General features: G+C 38.3%; 1 long non-coding RNA gene across 1 annotated transcript; it reads right to left on the bottom strand.

Moving 5' to 3' along the window:
* Window positions 1–9,808: 9,808 nt before the first annotated feature.
* On the bottom strand, window positions 9,809–23,246 carry LOC309805904. The gene is made up of 3 exons (XR_014294326.1): window positions 21,988–23,246; window positions 20,772–20,986; window positions 9,809–10,188 (listed from the first exon to the last, which is right to left on the bottom strand). It is a non-coding gene; the product is annotated as an uncharacterized lncRNA (long non-coding RNA).
* Window positions 23,247–23,530: the final 284 nt, after the last annotated feature.

The raw sequence follows: 23,530 nt of genomic DNA, 5'->3' as shown, positions 1-23,530 counted from the left end.
TATCCCCTTCTTTACCTGTTGAATTGCTCCCAAGCCTTCAAGATCCAACTGCCTTCTCCTTTAACGAAGTTCTTCCAGATCTTCCCAGTCAGATCTGGGAGATCAAATAATGTCCCTTTCCCAGCACTCTGTGCTTCTGTTACAGCACTAAGTTGGTCTGTATGCTACAGCTGGCCATGTCTTGTCTCCCCACTGTCAGAGCTTGCAAGGCAGAAGGTGTTTCTGACTCAACTTCATCCCCCATGGCGATTGGCCACACACGTTTTAAAATAAATAACCATTCTTTGGTTGTATATAAACTGTGCTTATTGTAAAAATTCAAATACTTAAATGTATAAGGAAGGATATTAATCCGCAACACACTAAAATAACCAGTTAATGTTTTGATTATCGTATTTTCATGAATATCTTTATGCACATGTCCCTCCACCATATATGCACAAATGGAATGATTTCATGTATGCTATGTTTAGGACACCCTCTGTTTTAGTTTCCTCCCCTCACTACTCTCCCTCATTCTCAACTATTTAAAAAGTTAAGCATGCTAATATAACCATATATATTGATACCTATCTATATATATATTTTACAAAGTGAGTAATTATAGTGTAAACATTTCTCTGCTTCTTGCTTTTCTCATTAAACAATGTTATATAAATCCTTCCAGTTCAACTGGTATAGCTCTGATTTGTTCTTTTATTTTAGAGGCTGCATAATGTTCCACAGTATGGATGTACCAAAATTTATTCAAGTTTCCCTATTCATGACATGCAAATTCTTTAAAAAAAAATTGTCACTGCCACCAACATTTCAATAAACATTCTTATGTGTATATCCAAATGCCCTGGTACTTTAATTTCTGAGGGACTGATTCCCAGGTATGAGATTGGTCTATTTAAAATGTTAATAGATTGCCTTCTTAAAGACTGTAACAATGGACTTTGCATAATTTAGCCATTCTGGTAAGTGAATAGTGATAATTTCTTGTTCCTTTAATTTTTATTTCACTACTAGTGAAGCTGTTCATGTTTTCTCTTTCTTTCCCCTTTTGAATTTTCTGTTCTGTAAATTGCTTAATCATATACTTAGTTCATTTTTCTTTTTGAGTTACTGGTCTTTTTCTTTTCAAAGTGTAAGAATTTCTTGTATATTATAGATAGTAATCCTATATATGTTGTATGTTAATATGTTGTATGTTTTGCAAGTATTGTACTTTCCCCAATCTCTCATTTATCTTTTAACTTTGTTTGGAATTTAAAAACCAACTACAACTAATTCCAGTTGGTGTCAAGTTAATATCACATGCCTTATAACAAGTCAACATAGCACTTAGGAAACTAAAATAGATTTTGCAGTTTCAAACTTCCTTGGGAAACCAATCTTCTATTTCAGTATTTTAAAAATTTGACATACCATCCTACTCTGTAATCCCATACTCAGTCACTATTCATCACATTGCCCCATTCACAAATATACTTCTGTTTATAGTATAATATAAATTTGCTATACATTATTATCTGGCAGAGTCACATTAAATAGACCATTTTGATTCATTAAAATTCCGGTTAACAAAATGTTAACACATTTAGTGGTCATCACTTATTTATTTATTTTTGTCCAAATCTACTTATTTGGGAAAATGCCTCCCATGTAATTCTAGAGGTCTGCCAATCTTGCAACCCCACTCTTTTGAACATAATAGTGGGCATGACCCACACTAGAACAGATAGACTCTATGTCCCAGGAATTTGAATCTTGAATTTTAGATTGACACTCTCTTAAAGTAACTGTCCTTAATCCCAGCCACTAAAATCCTCAGATCTGCCTTGTTTCTTTCGATTGTATGTATTCAGTTATTTTCTTAGTGGGTGCCCTGGCATTGTAGTTAACATCTGTACTTAAAATAATCGAATTTGGAGTAAGACCAACTTAATTTCAATAGCGTACAAAGTTTTGCTCCAGTATAGCTCCATTCTCACTTCTGTGATATTATTTTCACACAAGTATTTGTATCCTTTTTGTACTATAAGCTCATCAACACAGTTTTAAAATTAATTACTTTTTTCATGCAGTTTATTTAAAAATCAAATAGGAAAAGAGAGCTACAAACAAAAATATATTTAGACCGTCTTTTGTATTTATTTGTGTAGTATGTTTACCAGTGCTCTTTATTTCTCCATGTGGATTTGAGCTACTGTCTAGTGTCCTTTTATTATAGCTTGAAGGACTTCCTTTAGCATTTGTTGAGGGCAGGTCTGCTAACCACAAATTCTTTCAGTTTTTGTTTTCTTGGAATGACTGAATTTCTCCTTCACTTTTAAGGACAGTTTTGCTGGATATAGAATTTTTGGTTGACAGTTTTTTCCTTTTATTACTTTGAATATGTTTTCCCACTTCCTTCTGGTCTCCACAGTTTCTGATGAAAAGTCAGCTGTTAATTTTTATTGAGGATCCCTTGGATGTGAAGAGCCATTTTTCTTTCTGCTTTAAAGATTCTATCTTTGGTTTTCTAAAGTTTGACTATGATGTGTCCAGGTATGGATCTCTTTGTGTTTATCGTACTTACAGTGTGTTGATCCTCTTGGATGTGTAGGTTAATTCTTTTCATCAAATTTGGGAAGTTTTAAGCCATCATTTCTTCAAATATTGTTTTTGCCCTTTTTCTCCCTCTCCTCTCCTTCTGGGACTCCCATTATGCTTATGTTAGTACACTTGATGGCGTCACACAAGTCTTTGAGGCTTTCTTCATTTTTCTCTTTTCTTCTTTCTGTTCTTCAGATTGCATTATCTCAAGTGACTTATCTTCAAGTGTGCTCTTTCTTCTACCTATTAAATCTGCTGTTAAGCCCCTCTAATCTGTTATTTCAGTTGCAATTTTCAACTTCAGAATTTCAACTTGGTTCTTTTATTTTAATAATTTCTGTCTCCTTATTGATATTGTAGATTTTGTGAGACATCATCCTCATTCTTTTTTTTTAAATCTTTATGTGTGATTTCTTTTAATTCTTTGAACATATTTATAATAGCTGACTTGAAAACTTTGTCTAGTAAATCCAAAATGGATTAAAGTTAGCATTGGAACTCTGACCAAGTTAAGCCCCTAAAGGTCCCCCTTCCTGTCGTTCATGATAATCCTTCTTAAGAAAAAGATACCCTCCATACTTCACCTTCTCGGCTCCTCATCTTGACTCCCTTTTACTTTTGTTTCACAAGGAATTTAAAATAAGGTCCCAGAATTTTTACCTTGAAATTGACTAGAAAGCCACCAGAATTTCCAGGCTTCCCACACTTTAACCAACTAGTAGCATCAAGAATTAAGACTCAGCATCCAGCTCAGTTCCCTAAGATGCTCCCTGCCTGACCTCAAATTGACCTCCAAGGGTTGGCTGCAATTTGCACTACCATGTAGAGGGCTGTGGCTGGTTTGTGAATGGTACATTCTAAAAATGGACTATTATCAGAATGGCATGCATACTTTTGTTATTATTTTTTCAATAACTACCTATCAAGTGTAGGAGATAACAACCTCTCCCTTTCCATAATTTCTTACCTTGGTCCAAAACACAGTTCTGCTTTCTCCGAAGTGTTAAGGAGAAAGTGTCAATCCTTTGTTCTTTCACCTCCCACTTTTTTCTTATGAGAAATACAATGATTTGTGTGATTGTTATTTTAGAAAAAGGATCATTGCATTTACATAGCCAAGTCCTTCTTTGACTTTCTGTGGAATGATCCTGCTCACAGGAGGTATACGTTCTTCTTCATATGGTAGACTAAATAGAACATACCCTGCTTCTTTAGATGGCCTGTGTTTGTACAAGTTCTGCCTGTGCTTGGGTGGTTCAGTTCAGTTTGGGAGGAAGGAGTGTGAAACACATTTTGACTTCTAATCCAGGCTGTGTTCTCCAATCTAACATAACCACAAAAAGCTGATATTTGGGGAATTTCCTGGTGGTCCAGTGGTTAGGGTTCCACACGTTCACTGCTGAGGGCCTGGGTTCGATCTCTGGTTGGGAAACTAAGATCCCACAAGCTGCACAGCACAGCCCAAAAAAAAAAAAAAAAAAGCTGATATTTGGATTATAGTCTGGTTCCTGGATTTATATTTCAATTTTTCAGAACTCAGAGGCAAAAGGGATATGATTCTCCTTCTAGCACTCCAATTATTGGTGTTCATTTTGTACAATATATTGCTAGGAGCTATGAGGAATTCAAAGGATTATGTACATGGTCCCTGCCCTTTAAGAAGTTTGTAGTTTTGTAGTACTGTAGATCTAAGACATAAACAAATAATAACAATTCAAATGAGAATATCATCATAAAATATTTTGGAATCATTTTCTGGTTTAAGGTTTTGTGATAGGTACTAAGGATACAGATATGTTATGGTTTCTGCTTTCAAAAACCACACAGAGCAATCTTGACAGAGAAAAGGGAACTTGACCTCATTTAAGAAGGATAAGATTTCAAAGGGCAGAGGTGGGAGAAGATATGCCAGGTAGAGGAAATAACATGAGCACGAACTCAGAGGCAGGAATCAAGGCAAGCAGTCCATTTTTGTTAAAACTGGAGGGATCTTTGAGGAAAGCAATGGAAGATAACTAGACAGGTAATTGGAACTAGATTGTGTGGTTTCTTGATTTCTGGCCTAATCAGAGGCATTAGAGCCTAATGGTTAAGTGTCAGTGGCTCCAGGTAGAAAAAAAGGCTCCCAATAGAGGCTAAATGTCTTAAGAGGAGGAAGATGTCCCCCAAATAAATACTTTCCTCTACAATTTACTTGGTACACAGTTATAGAATATCAAAACTGGCAATGACTTTAGAAATATGCTAGTTCAACATTCTCATTTTTAAAATGAATAAAGAAGCTCAGAGAGATGAAGTAAATATTCATACCTAAAAAACTTAAAGATGATGCTAATGTCAGAAATCTATCCCAAGAAATAAAAGCAGCAACAGCATCATTATTGAAAAAGAAGGGCAGATGCTCTCCAGAATTCCAATAACACAACAGGTAAGAACTGTTTCAGGAACACAACTTGAATAATTTCCTATAAAGCAAGTGGGAAGATTTCTGGTCCTTACACTTGTGGATACTGGTCTTGTGTGAATCAGAGGGACTGATTCACAGTAATTAGTAGATTAATTTTAGTTTTTTTTTTCATGTTATAGTCATGCCCCTAAATATAGTCATGCCCCTTAGGTTAACTTTTCAATCTCCAGTAAGCCTTTAAAAGGTAATAGACATCTTTTGTTGGTGCTTGCTGGGATGATGGGAGGCCATTGTAAAGGGTTGCCATTATGAGTCTTAGCAGGGAACCTGTCTCCTAGGTCTTACTTGTCAAACAGTAAGTTCTGTGGAACAGGCAGGAACAAGATACAGAGAGGAACACCTGTGGGAAACAGAAGTAAACACTATATTAAGAATAATTAAATTAATAAAATGGACATTCTGAAAACCACTTTTGTCACCAAATGTTTAATGCACTGTGGCCCCACATAGCCAGAGGGAGAGTTTTAATGAGCATAAGACTGCTTGAAACTAGATGTCCAGAATCCAACACAGTTGACGCAAGCTGCCAGTCCTTTGAGGTTGAGAAGCTTTCTGATTGTCCAGCACTTCTTGGGGATAGAAGTTGAGGAGGGCTCATCCTTAGTGCTCTTAGGAAAATGTCTTTTTTGATTTTTTAAAAGACAAATTGATTAATTCACAAAACATACAATTTACCCATTCAAACTTTACAGTTCAGTAGTTTTTAGTATATCCACAGATATGTACAACCATCATCACAGTCAATTTTAGAATAATTTTATTACCTCAGAAAGAAACCCTAGATGATGAGAATGAAATGTAGAATTACTATATGATCCAGCAATTGCAATTCTGTGTATATGCCCAAATGAATTGAAAGCAGGAACTCGAACAGATATTTGTATATTCATGTTCATAGTAGCATTATTCACATGAGGCAAAAGGTGGAAGCAACCTAAATGTCCATCAGCAGATGAATGGATAAACAAAATATTGTATACGCATACAACAGAATATTATTCAGCCTTATAAAAGTCTGATACATGCTACAACATGGATGAAAATGTTATGCTAAGGGAAATAAGCCAGTTACAAAATGACAAATATTGTGTGATTTTACTTATATGCAGGATCTAGCATAGTCAAGTTCATAGAGACAGAAGTAGAATGATGATAGGTGCTCGTGGTAAGGTTACTGAAACAGTATGGAAATATAAAATTTAGAATGTATTTCATAATTCCTCCATACAGATATATCTTCACTTAAGAATATATCATGACATTTTTTCATGTTAGCTCACAAGAATTTATTTCATTGTTTTTAACAGTTGCTCATTACTGTAGTCCATTATATGAATGTGCCATTATTTGTTTTAGCATTCTCCATTGAAAAAATTTGTGTAGCTTCTACTTTTTCACTGAAATGACACCATCAAAATATTTACACTGTTTCTTTGTGCTAGTGTTTCCTGGAAGTGGGATTTCTGAGTCAAAGGTTATGGAAATACAGTGTTGTGTAACCTGTTTTTTAAAAAAACCTATTAATATATTATGATCCTCTTTTCAGGTCATTAAATATTTAATTTAGCTGCCCAATATAATTTATGGATTATTAAATTTTATTTTTCCAATCTCCTAACATTAGAAATTGAGTTATTTCTAGATCTTCACTAGATTGTTTGATTATAAAAAACTTTGCTTTAGGGGCTTCCCTGGTGGCGCAGTGGTTGAGAGTCCGCCTGCCGATGCAGGGGACACGGGTTCGTGCCCCGGGCCGGGAAGATCCCACATGCCGCGAAGCAGCTGGGCCTGTGGGCCATGGCCGCTGAGCCTGCGCGTCCGGAGCCTGTGCTCCACAACGGGAGAGGCCACAAAAGTGAGAGGCCCACGTACCACAAAAAAAACAAAACAAAACAAAACTTTACTTTAAACATTACTTTAGCTAAATCTTTGCACGCAGCTTAAAATTATGCTCTTAAGATGAATTCCTAGGTATAGAATTGCTCATTCAAGGAGTATGTACATTACAGAAATAATACATAGTCATCCTAGATTAGAAAAATATACATAGGCAAGTAAATCAAACATGCATAACCTCATCACCCAGAGGTAACCATTGGTAACGATGTGGAGGTAACCATTGGTAACTGTTTTGTCTGCATACTTTTTCTTTACACAAATGCAAATAGAGAGTATATGCTGCTTTGAACTACCTATGATAAGCATGCTTTCATTTATATCCATTATCACTTTTAACATCTGCACAGTATTCTAGCTTATAAATGGGCCAAAATGTATTTGCACAGTCCTTATTGCTGGGCATTTAGGTTCTTAATGTACATATTTTGAAAACTTTTCAGGTGAATGCAGTACATACAGGGGCAATCATCTCACTGTCAAGAAGCCATGAACAAAAGGTTCCTGCCTTTTTGTGGATCTGTGAGCCAGGGGGAAGGAGAGAGAGAGAAGGGCTAGTAGTGCAAAGGTACTGACTCGAAGTAGAGAAAAGTGCTTCAGCCGAGGCCCCCAACAAGGAGGACTCTGAATGGAGACATCTGGGTTAGGAATGTAGATATGTGTATGAGCATGGCTGGTTGGATTAGGGAGAAGGCAGGCTGAGTCCTTGACCACAACCCCTCCAGAAAATTGCAATGGATTGGCAGTGCATCAAGTCTGGTGTGGAGAGGGCAGCTTCTCCCCGTGAGGCCTGCCAGGCAAAGCCCTGTAATTTTCAATGATCAGTTCTAAACTATCACACATACGATTTTGGCCTGGAGCTGGACTCTTCAATAAATAATGACAAACTGCCGAAATTTGTCCAGTATCCCTTCCCACCAGAGTATGCGAGAGTGCCAGTAGAAATGGTAGTTTGTCAGGGAACCAGTAGAGAAGACTGAAATGATTTCTTTTGGGGTGTATAAACTGACATCTGAGTGCAGGACAAAGAGTTCCAGCACGACTGGGCAATGGAATGAGCCCAAGAATCCTAAACAGGCTGAACCAGGATCTGATGTAATGGGTCCCCTCCTTTTGGGAGATGAGACTGAGTCATCTCCATTGTCCACTCAGCCGAGGGCTCTCCTTTTGCAGTGAATTCTAAGCACATGTTGTGTGAATGCTTGGCTCTGCTCCGTGACCTCAGAAAGTTATGATAAATCTCCTAAATTTTTATTTTTTCTTAAGAAGAATGTAGGGGCAGGACAGGAATAAAGGTGCAGACGTACAGAGTGGACTTGAGGACACGGGGAGGGGGAAGGGTAAGCTGGACGAAGTGAGAGAGTGGCACTGACATATATACACTACCAAATGTAAAACAGATAGCTAGTGGGAAGCAGCCACATAGCACAGGGGATCAGCTTGGTGCTTTGTGACCACCTAAAAGGGTGGGATAGGGAGGGTTGGAGGGAGATGGAAGAAGGAGGAGATATGGGGATATATGTATATGTATAGCTGATTCACTTTGTTATAAAGCAGAAACTAACACACCATAGTAGAACAATTATACTCCAATAAAGATGTTTAAAAAAAATAAATAAAATAGATAATCAACAAGTATCTACTGTATAGCATAGGGAGGAACTCTATTCAGTATTCTGTAATAACCTATATGGGAAAAGAATCTGAAAAAGAATGGATATATGTATATGTATAACTGAATCACTTTGCTGTACACATGAAACTCACACAGCATTGTAAATCAACTATACCCCAATATAAAATAAAAATTAAGTTAAAAAATAAAAAATAAAAGAAATAATCTATTTTGGTTTGTCCCTCTTGAGTTTCCTCTAAACCTTATAGATATTTTTAGATTGCACTATTTCACTGAGTAGTGGATTCTCTCATTCCATTTCCCACTGTGCATACTTCATGTTTTCAATTTTTCTGCTTCAAGATTTAAAAACTTTGAAATGTAATGGAGAGTAAGCATTGTCTGGTTATAATGGAGAGTAAGCACTGTCTGGTTATCTCATCCACACCCTTCATGATTTCATAAACATTTTATCACATCTCCTTTCAGTCTTCATTGTTTTGGCCTGGTCTATTCCTTTTTTTTTTTTTAATTTATTTTTTATCTTTTGGCCAAGCTGTGTGGCATGTGGGATCTTAGTTCCCCGACCAGGGATCGAACCTGTGCCACCTGCAGTACAAGTGTGGAGTCTAGCCAGTGGACCACCAGGGAAGCCCCTGGTCTATTTCTTTTTAACCCATTAGATGGATGATTCTCAAGCATTTTGGCTACCAGAGGTGGACCTTCCTGTTTCACTAAATTATTTTGTGATTATTACCAACACTATTATTATTTTAAGTATCTATCAAAGGGAAGCACCATTGTAGGTTCTCAGAGACGGACACATAGTTGAATAACTTATGATCCCTGATGAACCTACTATTCTCTTTGCTTGGCCTGTAGAAGTAGCCCCCTGGGCCAAGTGTTTAGAGCAGAGATAAAAGAAGACATTCTAGGTGGATAATCTCTTTGCTAGGCCACAGGGCTGTTCGACTCTTTAGTAATGAATATAAAAAGAAATTAATTTTCTTAACTCTTTTTGTCATGGAAGTAGATTCTCCGCAAAGGTGAGGGTTATTAGACCTCACAGTTCTAGTTTTGCCTAGAGATTCTCCCTCAGTGTAAGGAGTTCTGACACCAACTACCTAGAGTTAGTGCAAACTTCACAGGTTAAGGGCACAGTCCTCCATAAGACTGCCTTTACTGCAAACACCAGCTGCAAGTTGGTGTTCATTAGCATAAACTATCAGGTATGATCTGGGGAGCCAACCACAAATAACAAAGACACTTTTATCACTCTGAAAATTTCAAGGATTTGGAGGTGGATTCCCAGGACCTGGGGAAAAAGGCCAGTTAAATTTTTTAAAATACAACCCCCTTGGGGTCTCTCCCTAGGCACCTAAACATTAGCCTCAAGGTATGCTAGCTTCTCCTCTACCCTCCAGGCTCAGTATTCACAACAGATCCACTGCTTTCTGGTAGTACCTGTTCTCAGGGCTGACAGAGGCAAGACATTACTCTGTAGCTAATTATTAGAGGTCAAGTATATCCACATAAAATAGTCCAACATCTACACAGCAAATACTCATATGATAGCAGGGGAATTGGGGCTGTGTATTCCCACTCTGATTTCTTTTTCTTCCTGCTCCTGCAGAAGACAAAGTAAACTGAGAAGTTTGGTTCTACCAGGAGTTTTGGTCTTCAAATATGTTGAAGGGAGTATTAGGGAGGGTTTGGTAAACAGGCATTCCCATTTGCTGTTGATGGTAGTGTACATCAATATAGCCTTTTTGGAGAATAATTTGTAACTAGCTAAATGCATGTAACAAGAAATTGCGAGGGACTTTTTCTCTTCCTAAATTGCATTTAAAACCGAAAGCTTACACTATTAGACACTAAGTAAGAAAAACTATATATATATATTTTTTTTTTTGTTTCAAGACAGCCATCAACTGATCACCTTAAGATGGGGTCAAATACCTCCCTAGGGTTTCTGGAAGGAAGCAAAACTGGCAATACTATCATCAACACACCTCAACAACCATGCTGAGTCAAGTTAAGAAGGCTGGAAAAGAGTGAGATTAATGACGAGTGGTGGTCTTGTGAGAAAAGACTACCATAATCACCGTGAGAGTCTTTTCCCTTCTTTGTGAGAGGAAAGGAGGGATGTTTTCCCCTCCCTGAATCCAAATAAGTGTGGACCCCAAGGGTGGCAAGGGGACTTTCTTGTTCTATGGATTGAGAGGAGAGGACCCTACACAAGGTTTCTGGGCTTGAATTATCTTGCCAGTACTGCATCCAAGAAGGTTACCCATTCAGGGAGCAACAGCTGTGAAGTGGGCCCTAGTGGTCCAGTGGTGGAAGCTCAGGAAGAAGCTGAGCTAGAGTAATGTCGCCCACACTGGGGACTGTGCAACAGAGAAGGAGACCTCACAAGACACCTCCAAAGATCGAAAATCTTGATGCCTGCCATACAAATAACATCAACTATCTGCCTGGTCAGCCAGAGAAACAGCACAGCCAACAAGGTAAAATTTAAGTGAAGAAGTGTTTGCTTTTTTCCCACCACCATTCCTCCTCTGTTTCTATCATTGAAGGAGCCCTTCCAAGTATCTCAAGGGAAACAGAGAGCTTTGAATCAACTCTGAAGTTTTAAATGGACTGGAAAGTTATGGAATCTGCTCAAGATGCCCTTAAAAGGCTGAAGGGTATTCAAAATAACACAGTTGAAAATGATGGTTTGAGGAACAAAACCATTTCACGTTTAGACTCTACAAAGAAGAGAGTCTTTTAAATAAGCCAGTTACATACATATGCTCTTTGATTCTGGAATTCCACAGTTAGGAATTGAGACTAAAGATATAGTAGCTAATGTATGACACATTATATATACAAGGATGGTCACTGCAGCATTATTTGTAATAGCAAAGACAGCAGTAACAAAAAGAAAAAAACAATAGCAACAAAAAACTAGAAACAATATGATGCTATCAATTGGATACTGGTGAGAGAAGACAATGTGAGGATGAAAGGAGAGGTCAGAGTGATGTGGCATCACAAGGCAAAGAATGCAGGCAACCTCTAGAAGTGGGAAAAGGCAAGGGAATGGACTCTCTCCTGGAGATTCCAGCCCTGCCAACCTTGTCTCATGTTCTGACATCCAGACATTAAAATAATAAATTAGTGAAAAAAAACCCTACCAAGATTGGTTCAAGATGGCGGAGTAGAAGGTTGTGCTCTCACCCCCTTTTGTGAGAACACCAGAATCACAACTAACTGCTGAACAATCACTGACAGGAAGACATTGGAATTCACCAAAAAAGATACCCCACATCCAAAGACAAAGGAGGAGCCACAATGAGATGGTAGGAGGGGCGCAATCACAATAAAATCAAATCCCATGACTGCTGGGCGGGTGACTCACAAACTGGAGAACATTTATACCACAGAAGTCCACCCACTGGAGTGAAGGTTCTGAGCCACACGTCAGGCATCCCAATCTGGGGGTCCGGCAGTGGGAGTAGGAATTCCTAAAGAATCAGACTTTGAAGGCTAGCGGGACTTGACTGCAGGACTTCGACAGGACTGGGGGAAACAGAGACTCCATTCTTGGAGGGGACACACAAAATAGTGTGCACATCAGGACCCAGGGGAAGGAGCAGTGACCCCATAGGAGACTGAACCAGACCTACCTGCTGGTGTTGGAGGGTCTCCTGCAGAGGCAGGGGGTGGCTGTGTCTCACTGTGGGGATGAGGGCACTGGCAGCAGAGGTACTGGGAGGTACTCCTTGGCGGGGGCCCTCCCAGAGTCCACCATTGGCCCCAACAGGGAGCCCAGGTAGGCTCCAGTGTTGGGTCACCTCAGGCCAAACAACCAACAGGGAGGGAACCGAGCCCCACCCATCAGCAGACAAGCAGATTAAAGTTTTACTGAGCACTGCCCACCAAAGCAACAGCCAGCTCTACCCACCAACAGTCCCTCCCATCAGGAAACTTGCATAAGCCTCTCAGATAGCCTCATCCACCAGAGGACAGACAGCAGAAGCAAGAAGAACTACAATCCTGCAGCCTGTGGAACAAAAACCACATTCACAGAAAGATAGACGAGATGAAAAGGCAGAGCGCTATGTACGAGATGAAGGAACAAGATAAAACCCCAGAAAAACAACTAAATGAAGTGGAGATAGGCAACCTTCAGGAAAAAGAATTCAGAATAATGATAGTGAAGATGATCCAGGACATTGGAAAAAGAATGGAGGCAAAGGTCGAGGAGTTCCAAGAAATGTTTAACAAAGATCTAGAAGAATTAAAGAACAAACAAACAGAGATAAACAACACAATAACTGAAATGAAAAATAGACTAGAAGGAATCAATAGCAGAATAACTGAGGCAGAAGAGTGGATAAGTGACCTGGAAGACAGAATGGTGGAATTCACTGCTGCAGAACGGAATAAAGAAAAAAGAATGAAAAGAAATGAAGACAGCCTAAGAGACCTCTGGGACAACATTAAACGCAACAACATTCGCATTTAGGGGTCCCAGAAGGAGAAGAGAGAGAGAGAAAGGACTGGAGAAAATATTTGAGGAGATTATAGTCAAAACTTCCCTAACATGGGAAAGGAAATAGCCACCCAAGTCCACGGAGTGTAGAGACTCCCATACAGGACAAACGCAAGGAGAAACATACCAAGACACATAGTAATCAAATTGGCAAAAATTAAAGACAAAGATAAATTACTGAAAGCAGCAAGGGAAAAATGACAAATAACATACAAGGGAACTCCCATAAGGTGAACAGCTGATTTCCCAGGAGAAACTCTACAAGCCAGAAGGGAGTGGCATGATATACTTAAAGTGATGAAAGGGAAGAACATACAACCAAGATTACTCTACCCAGCGAGGATCTCATTCAGATATGACGGAGAAATCAAAAGCTTTACAAACAAGTAAAAGCTAAGAGAATTCAGCACCACCAAACCAACTCTACAACAAATGCTAAAAGGAACTTCTCTAAGTGGGAAACACTAGAGAAGAAAAGGACCTACAAAAACAAACCCATAACAATTAAGAAAATGGTCACAGGAACATACATATTGATAATTACCTTAAACGTGACTGGATTAAATGCTCCAACCAAAACACACAGGCTTGGTGAATGGATACAAAAACAAGACCCATATATATGTTGTCTACAAGAGACCCGTTTCAGACCTAGGGACACATACAGACTGAAAGTGAGGGGATGGAAAAAGACATTCCATGCAAATGGAAATCAAAAGAATGCTGCAGTAGCAATACTCATATCAGATAAAATATACTTTAAAGTAAAGAATGTTACAAGAGACAAGGAAGGACACTACATAATGATCAAGGGATCAATCCAAGAAGAAGATATAACAATTATAAATATATATGCATCCAACGTAGGAGCACCTCAATACATAAGGCAACTGCTAACAGCTATAAAAGAGGAAATCGACAGTAACACAATAATACTGGGGGACTTTAACACCTCACTTACACCAATGGACATATCATCCAAACAGAAAATAAATAAGGAAACACAAGCTTTAAATGACATAACAGACCACACAGATTTAATTGATATTTATAGGACATTCCATCCCAAAACAGCAGATTACACTTTCTTCTCAAGTGCACATGGAACATTCTCCAGGATAGATCACATCTTGGGTCACAAACCAAGCCTCAGTAAAGTTAACAAAATTGAAATCATACCAAGCATCTTTTCTGACCACAATGCTATGAGATTAGAAATCAATTACAGGGAAAAAAACCGTAAAAAACACAAACACATGAAGGCTAAACAATACGTTAGTAAATAAACAAGAGATCAATGAAGAAATCAAAGAGGAAATAAAAAAATACCTGGAGACAAATGACAGTGAAAACACGATGATCCAAAACCTATGGTATAGGGGCTTCCCTGGTGGCGCAGTGGTTGAGAGTCCGCCTGCCGATGCAGGGGACATGGGTTTGTGCCCCGGTCTGGGAAGATCCCACATGCTGCAGAGTGGCTGGGCTTGTGAGCCATGGCCGCTGAGCCTGCACGTCTGGAGCCTGTGCTCCGCAATGGGAGAGGCCACAACAGTGAAAGGCCTGCGTTCTGCAAAAAAAAAAAAAAAAAAAGACAAAACCTATGGGATGCAGCAAAAGCAGTTCTAAGAGGGAAGTTTATAGCTATACAAGCTTACCTCAAGAAACAAGAAAAATCTCAAATAAACAATCTAACCTCACACCTAAAGGAACTAGAGAAAGAAGAACAAACAAAACCCAAAGTTAGCAGAAGGAAAGAAATCATAAAGATCAGAGCAGAAATAAATGAAATAGAAACAAAGAAAACAGTAGCAAAGATCAATAAAACTAAAAGCTGGTTCTTTGAGAAGACAACAAAATTGATAAACCATTAGCCAGACTGATCAAGAAAAAGAGAGAGAGGACTCAAATCAATAAAATTAGAAATGAAAAAGGAGAAGTTACAACAGACACTGCAGAAATACAAAGCATCCTAAGAGAGTACTACAAACAACTCTATGCCAATAAAATGGACAAGTTGGAAGAAATGGAAAAATTCTTAGAAAGGTATAACCTTCCAAGACTGAACCAGGAAGAAATAGAAAATATGAACAGATCAATCAGAAGTAATGAAATTGAAACTATGATTTAAAATCTTCCAACAAACAATAGTCCAGGACAAGATGGCTTCACAGGTGAATTCTATCAAACATTTAGAGAAGAGCTAACACCCATCCTTCTCAAACTCTTCCAAAAAATTGCAGAAGAAGGAACACTCCCAAACTTATTCTATGAGGCCACCATCACCCTGATACCAAAACCAGAAAAATGTATCACAAAAAAAGAAAATTATAGACCAATATCACTGATGAATATAGATACAAAAATCCTCAACAAAATACCAGCAAACAGAATGCAACAACACATTAAAAGGATCATACACCATGATCAAGTGGGATTTATCCCAGCGATGCAAGGATTCTTCAATATATGCAAATCAATCAATGTGATAAACCATTTTAACAAACTGAAGGAGAAAAACCATATGATCATTTCAATAGATGTAGAAAAAGCTTTTGACAAAATTCAACACCCGTTTATGATAAAAACTCTCCAGAAAGTGGGCATAGAGGGAACCTACCTCAACATAATAAAGGTCATATACGACAAACCCACAGCAAACATCATTCTCAATGGTGAAAAACTGAAAGCACTTCCTCTAAGATCAGGAACAAGACAAGGATGTCCACTCTCACCACTATTATTCAACATAGTTTTAGAAGACCTAGCCACGGCAATCAGAGAAGAAAAAGAAATAAAAGGAATATAAACTGGAAAAGAGGAAGTAAAACTGTCACTGTTTGCAGATGACGTGATACTATACATAGAGAATCCTAAAGATGTCACCAGAAAACTACTAGAGCTAATCAATGAATTTGGTAATGTTGCAGGATACAAAATTAATCCACAGAAATCTCTTGCATTCCTATACACTAATGATGAAAAATCTGAAAGAGAAATTAAGGAAACACTCCCATTTACCATTGCAACAAAAAGAATAAAATACCTAGGAATAAACCTACCTAGGGAGACAAAAGACCTATTCAGAAAACTATAAGATAATGTGGAAAGAAATTAAAGATGATACCAACAGATGGAGAGATATACCAAGTTCTTGGGCTGGAAGAATCAATACTGTGGAAATGACTATAGTACCCAAAGCAATCCACAGATTCAATGCAATCCCTATCAAATTTCCAATGGCATTTTTTACAGACCTAGAACAGAAAATCTTAAAATTTGTATGGAGACACAAAAGACCCCGAATAGCCAAACCAGTCTTTTTTTTTTTTTTTTTTTTTTTTTTTTGTGGTATGCGGGCCTCTCACTGTTGTGGCCTCTCCCGTTGCGGAGCACAGGCTCCGGACGCGCAGGCTCAGCAGCCATGGCTCACGGGCCCAGCCGCTCCGCGGCATATGGGATCCTCCCAGACCGGGGCACGAACCCGCATCCCCTGCATCGGCAGGCGGACTCTCAACCACTGCGCCACCAGGGAGGCCCTCAAACCAGTCTTGAGGGAAGAAAACGGAGCTGGAGGAGTCAGACTCCCTGACTTCAGACTATTCTACAAAGCTACAGTAATCAAGACAATATGTTACTGGCACAGAAACATAACTATAGATCAATGGAGCAGGATAGAAAGCCCAGAGATAAACCCATGCACCTATGGTCAACTAATCTATGACAAAGGAGGCAAGGATATACAATGGAGAAAAGACAGTCTCTTCAATAAGTGGTGCTGGGAAAACTGGACAGCTGCATGTAAAAGAATGAAATTAAAACACTCCTTAACACCATACACAAAAATAAACTCAAAATGGATGAGAGACCTAAATGTAAGACAGGACACTATAAAACTCTTAGAGGAAAACATAGGAAGAACACTCTTTGACATAAATCACAGCAAGATCTTTTTTTGATCCACCTCCTAGAGTAATGGAAATAAAAACAAAAATAAACAAATGGGACCTAATGAAACTTAAAAGCTTTTGCAAAGCAAAGGAAACCATAAACAAGATGAAAAGACGGCCCTCAGAATGGGAGAAAATATTTGCAAACAAATCAACAGACAAAGGATTAATCTCAAAATATATAAACAGCTCATGCAGCTCAATATTAAAAAGACAAACAACTCAATCCAAAAATGGGCAGAATACCTAAATAGACATTTCCTCAAAGAGGACATACAGATGGCCAAGAAGCACATGAAAAGCTGTTCAACATCACTAATTATTAGAGAAATGCAAATCAAAACTACAATGAGGTATCACCTCACACCAGTTAGAATGGGCATCATCAGAAAATCTACAAACCACAAATGCTGGAGAGGGTGTGGAGAAAAGGGAACCCTCTTACACTGTTGGTAGGAATGTAAATTGATACAGCCACTATGGATAACAGTATGGAGGTTCCTTAAAAAACTACAAATAGAATTACCATGACCCAGCAATCCCACTACTGGGCATATACCCAGAGAAAACCATAATTCAAAAAGACACATGCACCCCAATGTTCATTGCAGCACTATTTACAATAGCCAGGTCATGGAAGCAACCTAAATGCCCATCAACAGCCAAATGGATAAAGAATATGTGGTACGTATATTCAATGGAACGTTACTCAGCCATAAAAAGGAACAAAATTGGGTCATTTGTAGAGACATAGATGGATCTAGAGACTGTCATACAGAGTAGAGACTGTCATACAGAGTGAAGTAAGTCAGAACAAGAAAAACAAATATCATATATTAATGCATATATGTGGAACCTAGAAAGATGGTACAGATGAACCGGTTTGCAGGGCAGAAATGGAGATTCATGTAGAGGACAAACGTATGGACACCAAGGGGGGAAAGCGGCGGGGGTGTGTGGGGGTGGTGTGATGAATTGGGAGATTGGGATTGACATGTATACACTGATATGTATAAAATTGATGACTAATAAGGACCTGCTGTATAAAAAAATAAATAAAATTTAAAAAATTGGATACTGGTTAAATCAATTATCTTATAATCATACATTTAAAAACAACAAAAGGATTCAGGTAGAGGTGTATGTGTTGACACAGAAACAGCTCCAAGATATTCTGTTAAATGAAAAAGCAAAGGCAGCACAATGTGTATAAATGTTTAAAAATAAAAAAAACCTGCTTATATAAATATTTTAAAAATAGGTACTGTACATACTGTATATACTGATATATAAATTAATTCTGGAAGTATCCACAAGAAACGTAAGAGTGATTTCTTTTGGAACAACGATTAAGAGACTTTAATTTTTCATTTGATACCTTCAGGTGCTATTTGAAGTTATTACTAAGGACATGTGGGTTTTTTTAATGTAAAAATTAAATAAAGTTTGTACGACAATGTGAATGTACTTAATGCTAATGAACCGCACACTTAAAATGGTTAAAATGGTACGTTTTATGTTATGTCTATTTTTCCACAATAAAAATGTAAATAAATATGTGTAAATTCATTTTAAATAAAAGAAGTATCAAGAGGATAATAAGGAGCTGCAGGAAGAGGGAGTGAGTATGTAAGAAAGCTCTGAGGTGGCAATAAAAATAAGTTCAGTGCCTTGCCTTGGACTCTCATTGAAGGCTATTGCACAGGAGGCCTCCTGGGGCTTTTACGGGGGGTGGTTCAGAAAGGAGTCAGGACATGAATATTTGTCTGGAATAAGCTGGGAGGGGAACCTGGTAATTTTTTATTTTCACTGGAGCTGTGGTTACACTCTGCACTGTTGTGTGAAATTAAAGAGCAGGAGGATTTACTGGGCAGCATGACCAGTTTTCTACCTGAGTAACCAAGGGTTTGACTTACACAAAGTTCTGTACAAAACCTGGGCTGGATTCTTCATGGATGAGACACTGGCCTAGACTCATGGGGTCCCAGAATATCAGAGCTGGAAAGGGCCTCGGGTAGACCCTTCTTTTACTTGAGGATACTAAGACCAGGGAGCGACATGTCCTGGTCCAAGTCACACAGAAGCTCAGTGACTGAATTAAGATTATAACTTGGGTCTCTGGACCCCTGGTCAAGTACTGTTTTTCTAAAAAAGTGATACCAGCACTGTTCTAGTCATGGCTTGACTGTCTTCACTCAATTTCTCTTCCTGTTAATTACCCAACTGCTCCTCAGATTTGAATGTCTGGTGTTTGGTCATTATTCCTGTGATGCATTGCAGGATTCTGGTTGCCTGATACCCTAGAATGTTTGCACCTGTACTCCATATGTGAGATTATGGTTTTGCACTATTATTTTTCACCAGTTTTGTGATGCATATTGTTTCATGCTTTAGTATCTCTGAAATCAAGGTGCCACTGACAACTGCCATAGGCCAGGCCTAAGTTGTGCAGTAGCTGTTGTTGCTGGTGCCTGTGTGAACTTGTCTGAAACCTTCCATTGACACTTGCAGCAAGAGTAAGAAAGATGTGGCATCAAAACTGGCCAACGTCAGCAGTTTGAGAAAAATAAAAAAACAATCCAGAGACAGCAATGGACCCTTCCTTTGGGAAAGGCAGTATTACCAATGCTTTGGTGGTGTGGAGAACAATATTTTGTGGAAAAACACAGACATCAGCAGCTTTGGATTGAAAAGTGATTCAGAAGAGCTTGACTCTGAGTATGAAGACCTTTTTTTATGATGCACAAGAGTGATAGAAGATAATCTTTTAAAATAAGCCTAAATCTGAGTAAATTTAAAATAAAAATTCCAAGTGCTAAGAAAGTATTTTTGTCATAGTACATAATGTGAATTTTGCCATCGTCGGCATCTTAGATTAGATGAAATATATCAACTATATCAAGCTTTGATATTAAACCTTAAAATGAACTGAAGAGAGTCCCACTTTTTGCTCTAGGCTTTGACCATTTAAAATAACATGAGAATTAACTAAAGGTCAACTAAGGCTCAACTATGAACCCACGTAATCCTGGGGTCTTTCCAATGCAAGGTTTTTAAGTACATTTAAAGCTTTTCTGTGCTAAATGTTCTATTTATTTATTTATATTTTTATTTTGGACTTTTAAATGGTTATTAGTACAATATCAGTATACTAAGTAGTGACATGTAACAAGTTCTTAAATTCTATCATCTAGTAATTTTGAATAAGAAAAACCAAAAGCAGCCCAATACTAGTACCCATTGTTCTAACTCTTATCTGGAAAGGACTATTTTAAGGCTGGCTGTTCACATAGGTTACAAATAACTATTTGCTACTTTTTCATAGATAAAGCCCCTGACCTTCAAGAAAGATTTAGGGAAAAAAAAAATTTAATCCCTTTCTTTCTTAAGAAAATTGTTTTTTTTAAAACTATATCTAAGAAAGAAAAAGTCAGTGTTCATAATATGCCACTTGAGCGAAAGGGATAGGAAAACAGACAACATATACCCGTTAAGTTTCTAAGAAATACGAGGTAAAAAGATAAAATCTTTGGATAGGCTCTAAGTTTGTACAAAGAAGTTACGTTTGCTATTCTGCAAAAAGTTAAGGGACCTATTATATAATATACAGAAATAATTTAATGCCTTTTCACAAGAATATAACCCAATATTGCTAAAGCCTCATATTCCATGAAGGCATCTAAAATGCCAATCCACGGAACAGCGTTTTTGTTGTTCCCCTACCCGTTTATGCGGTAATTCTCTTGGATTTCTGGCCAGATGTCACAGACAAAGACCAAGAGGTTATCCAGGACTTCATCCTTGTTAGGCCGGAAGTAGGTCTGAAGGATGGTCATCTTCTCCTGGGTGTCCTTCTCCACTTCAGTGCTGCAACTGCCGTGGGATCCCAGAGCTGCAGCTTCCTTGGCCTTGAACTCCTTCTCCCTCTGCAGGCGGTACTGTTCAATTTCAGCCAGGGTTAAAAATGTAATTACAGTCATGCCAAAGCTTAAGTCACAGGGATCTAGCAATCATCTGATTCGTTTTTATCCATTGGTCATTTACACACGTCTTTCTTTTATGAGATGCTGCCCTCAGCAGAAATAAAAAACAGATAGTTTGTTTCAAAGCTGCCTATTGACTTATCCACTACAACAAACCCCTGGAAGTAATTTAAAGGGTAGAATTTTAATTGCAGATTCAGGGGCAAAGTTCTCATTATTCCACTAACACTGCCTCTGGCTGCTTGTGCACTGGTTTAGGAGGAAAGATTAAAAGACCCAAATAGAGGTGATTAAAAAGGGTAGGGTGAGTGAAGCAAGAACTTACAAATATTTGAGAGCTACAAAAATGGAAAGGAGTTTTGAACACAGATAACTGTAGACTCAAAGTAAGGAAAAAACTCAGAGATCATTGTTGAGTTTACACACAGGTTAAAATTACAAATAATGATAAAATTCTAAAATTGTAGAAGCTTTCTAGCTGTTACATAAGCTTAATTTCCAAGAAGTTAAACTTATTTCACAAATCTTTATTTAATTCAGCTTAAAAAAACCCCAAAGCAACATTAAATCCTGTCTTTATTCGTAGAAAGAAAATACCCACAGTAACATTTTAAGAATATTTTTTCTTTGAGTTTCCATGTCATCATGAGCAAGTTTACTTTTCCATTTAAGTCTTCCATATATTTACAGAGGTCTTAAGATTACTATTCAGATTTAAGCAATAAAATAATCATGTAATCTTATAGCTAGACCTAAAAGAAACTGGGGTAGAAATTATGCATAGTGCTTATAAAAATGTGTAGTTGAGTTGAACTTTTCTGTTTCTTAGCAAGAGAATCTATGTTTATGGATGAACTATAGTGTTTTCTTCTAGGCAGATGTCTACATTTTGTTATCTTTCGTGGTAATGTCAACTTGTTCATCACCGCTGCTTAGGATGTTAGCCATTTGTTTACCTGTGGTCAAAAGAAGCAGTGTATAGTGACTTGATGAGGTTTTCCTCGCCCATGGAAAGGCTGTCTTCTGCCTTGTGGCTTTATCCCAAAATATTTGACCAAGCCATCCTTTTACGAATGTTTCTAGTCACGTTGATCTGTTTTGCTGCTTTTGTGCTCCATGATTCAGCAGGTACTCCGACTTAGTTGAAGCTGGCTTCAATACAGCCAATTCAGTATTCCACGTGAATATACCATCTTATGTCCAGCAAATGTACATCCATCTTACATTTCAGTTCAAGAAAGGTAACTGACAGGGAGAAGCAAAGAACATTGGATTAGTAATCAGCGCCTGGTCTTAAGTAGGCATTCAATTAAAAAAAATTTTTTTTAAATATATGAATGGATTCTAGCTCCAGCTCTGTCACGATTTACTTTAAGAGAACCCGGGCAAGTCACTTCACCACTTTGGGCCCATTTCTTCATCTGTAAAAATCCTACTTCACTGACCTCAAGTTATCATGAAGGGATTTTCACAAAAGAATCATCATCCTTGCTGGGTAACTGAGTCACAGAGAAGAGCTCAGTGGGCATCAATAATTATTGATGCCCAGACTCCACCTCTAGAGATCAGGTTTCAATTGGTCTGGGGATGGGCCCATACTTTTGTATATTTTGAAAGCTCCCATAGTGATTCTAAAGTGCAACAGGGTTGACAACAGCTGCCCAGAAGAAATCTTTTTAGATCTTTTTCCGCCTGTGGGAGAAATACTAACTGGGCAGCACTACAAGGCGTAAGATTTGACTTGACCTCCCTTTGGATCTGTGGTGTGTTAGGGTCAGTCTTGTGAAATGCTATCTGGGAGTAGAGGGAGTCTGATTTTGGTTGGTAATACTCAATTTACATAGAAGTTCAATTCAGATTTGATAAAGCTGATATTTATATCCCTTTCTCAAATCTATGTCAATTTCTTAATTGACTTCAAACTCAGAGGAGGGGAAAGGGTGTGACAAAACCACACCAACAAATTTCACCTAGTCCTACCTCCGTGTCATGACGATTAAATAAGGTAGACTCTTGAGTATGCTTTGTAAACATAACGAGCTACCCAGGTATTTACTCTTATCTAAGGTTTCCCACTGGATGTAAAGTTCTGAAGAGATGGTGCGGACAGCATCACTTTGATGCCCGCTGGCAGATTACAATGCAGTACCAATGCTGTTACTGATTTCCTGTCACACAATAGAGTATTAAAGAAAGCAGCATACTGTAGTGGAGACAGCACCGACCTGGGAATCCAGAAGCTTGGATTCAAGATTCCACCATGTGAAGTCTTTTCAACATCTTTATTGGAGTATAATTGCTAATGGTGTGTTAATTTCTGCTCTGTGACAAAGTGAACCAGTTATACGTATACATATATCCCCATATCTCCTCCCTCTTACGTCTTCCTCCCACCCTCCCTATCCCACCCCTCTAGTCCACCATGTGAAGTTCTGAACACATCTCTCTGGGCTTAAATTTTTTCATCTCTCAAACATGAGTCACCTTCAGGCCTTTGAG

The sequence above is a fragment of the Mesoplodon mirus genome (assembly GCF_964341445.2).
Source record: "Mesoplodon mirus genome assembly, chromosome: 6".
NCBI classification, from domain to species: domain Eukaryota; kingdom Metazoa; phylum Chordata; class Mammalia; order Artiodactyla; family Ziphiidae; genus Mesoplodon; species Mesoplodon mirus.
Note: the sequence above shows the minus strand (reverse complement) of the source record. Positions and strands in the feature narration are given on the sequence as shown.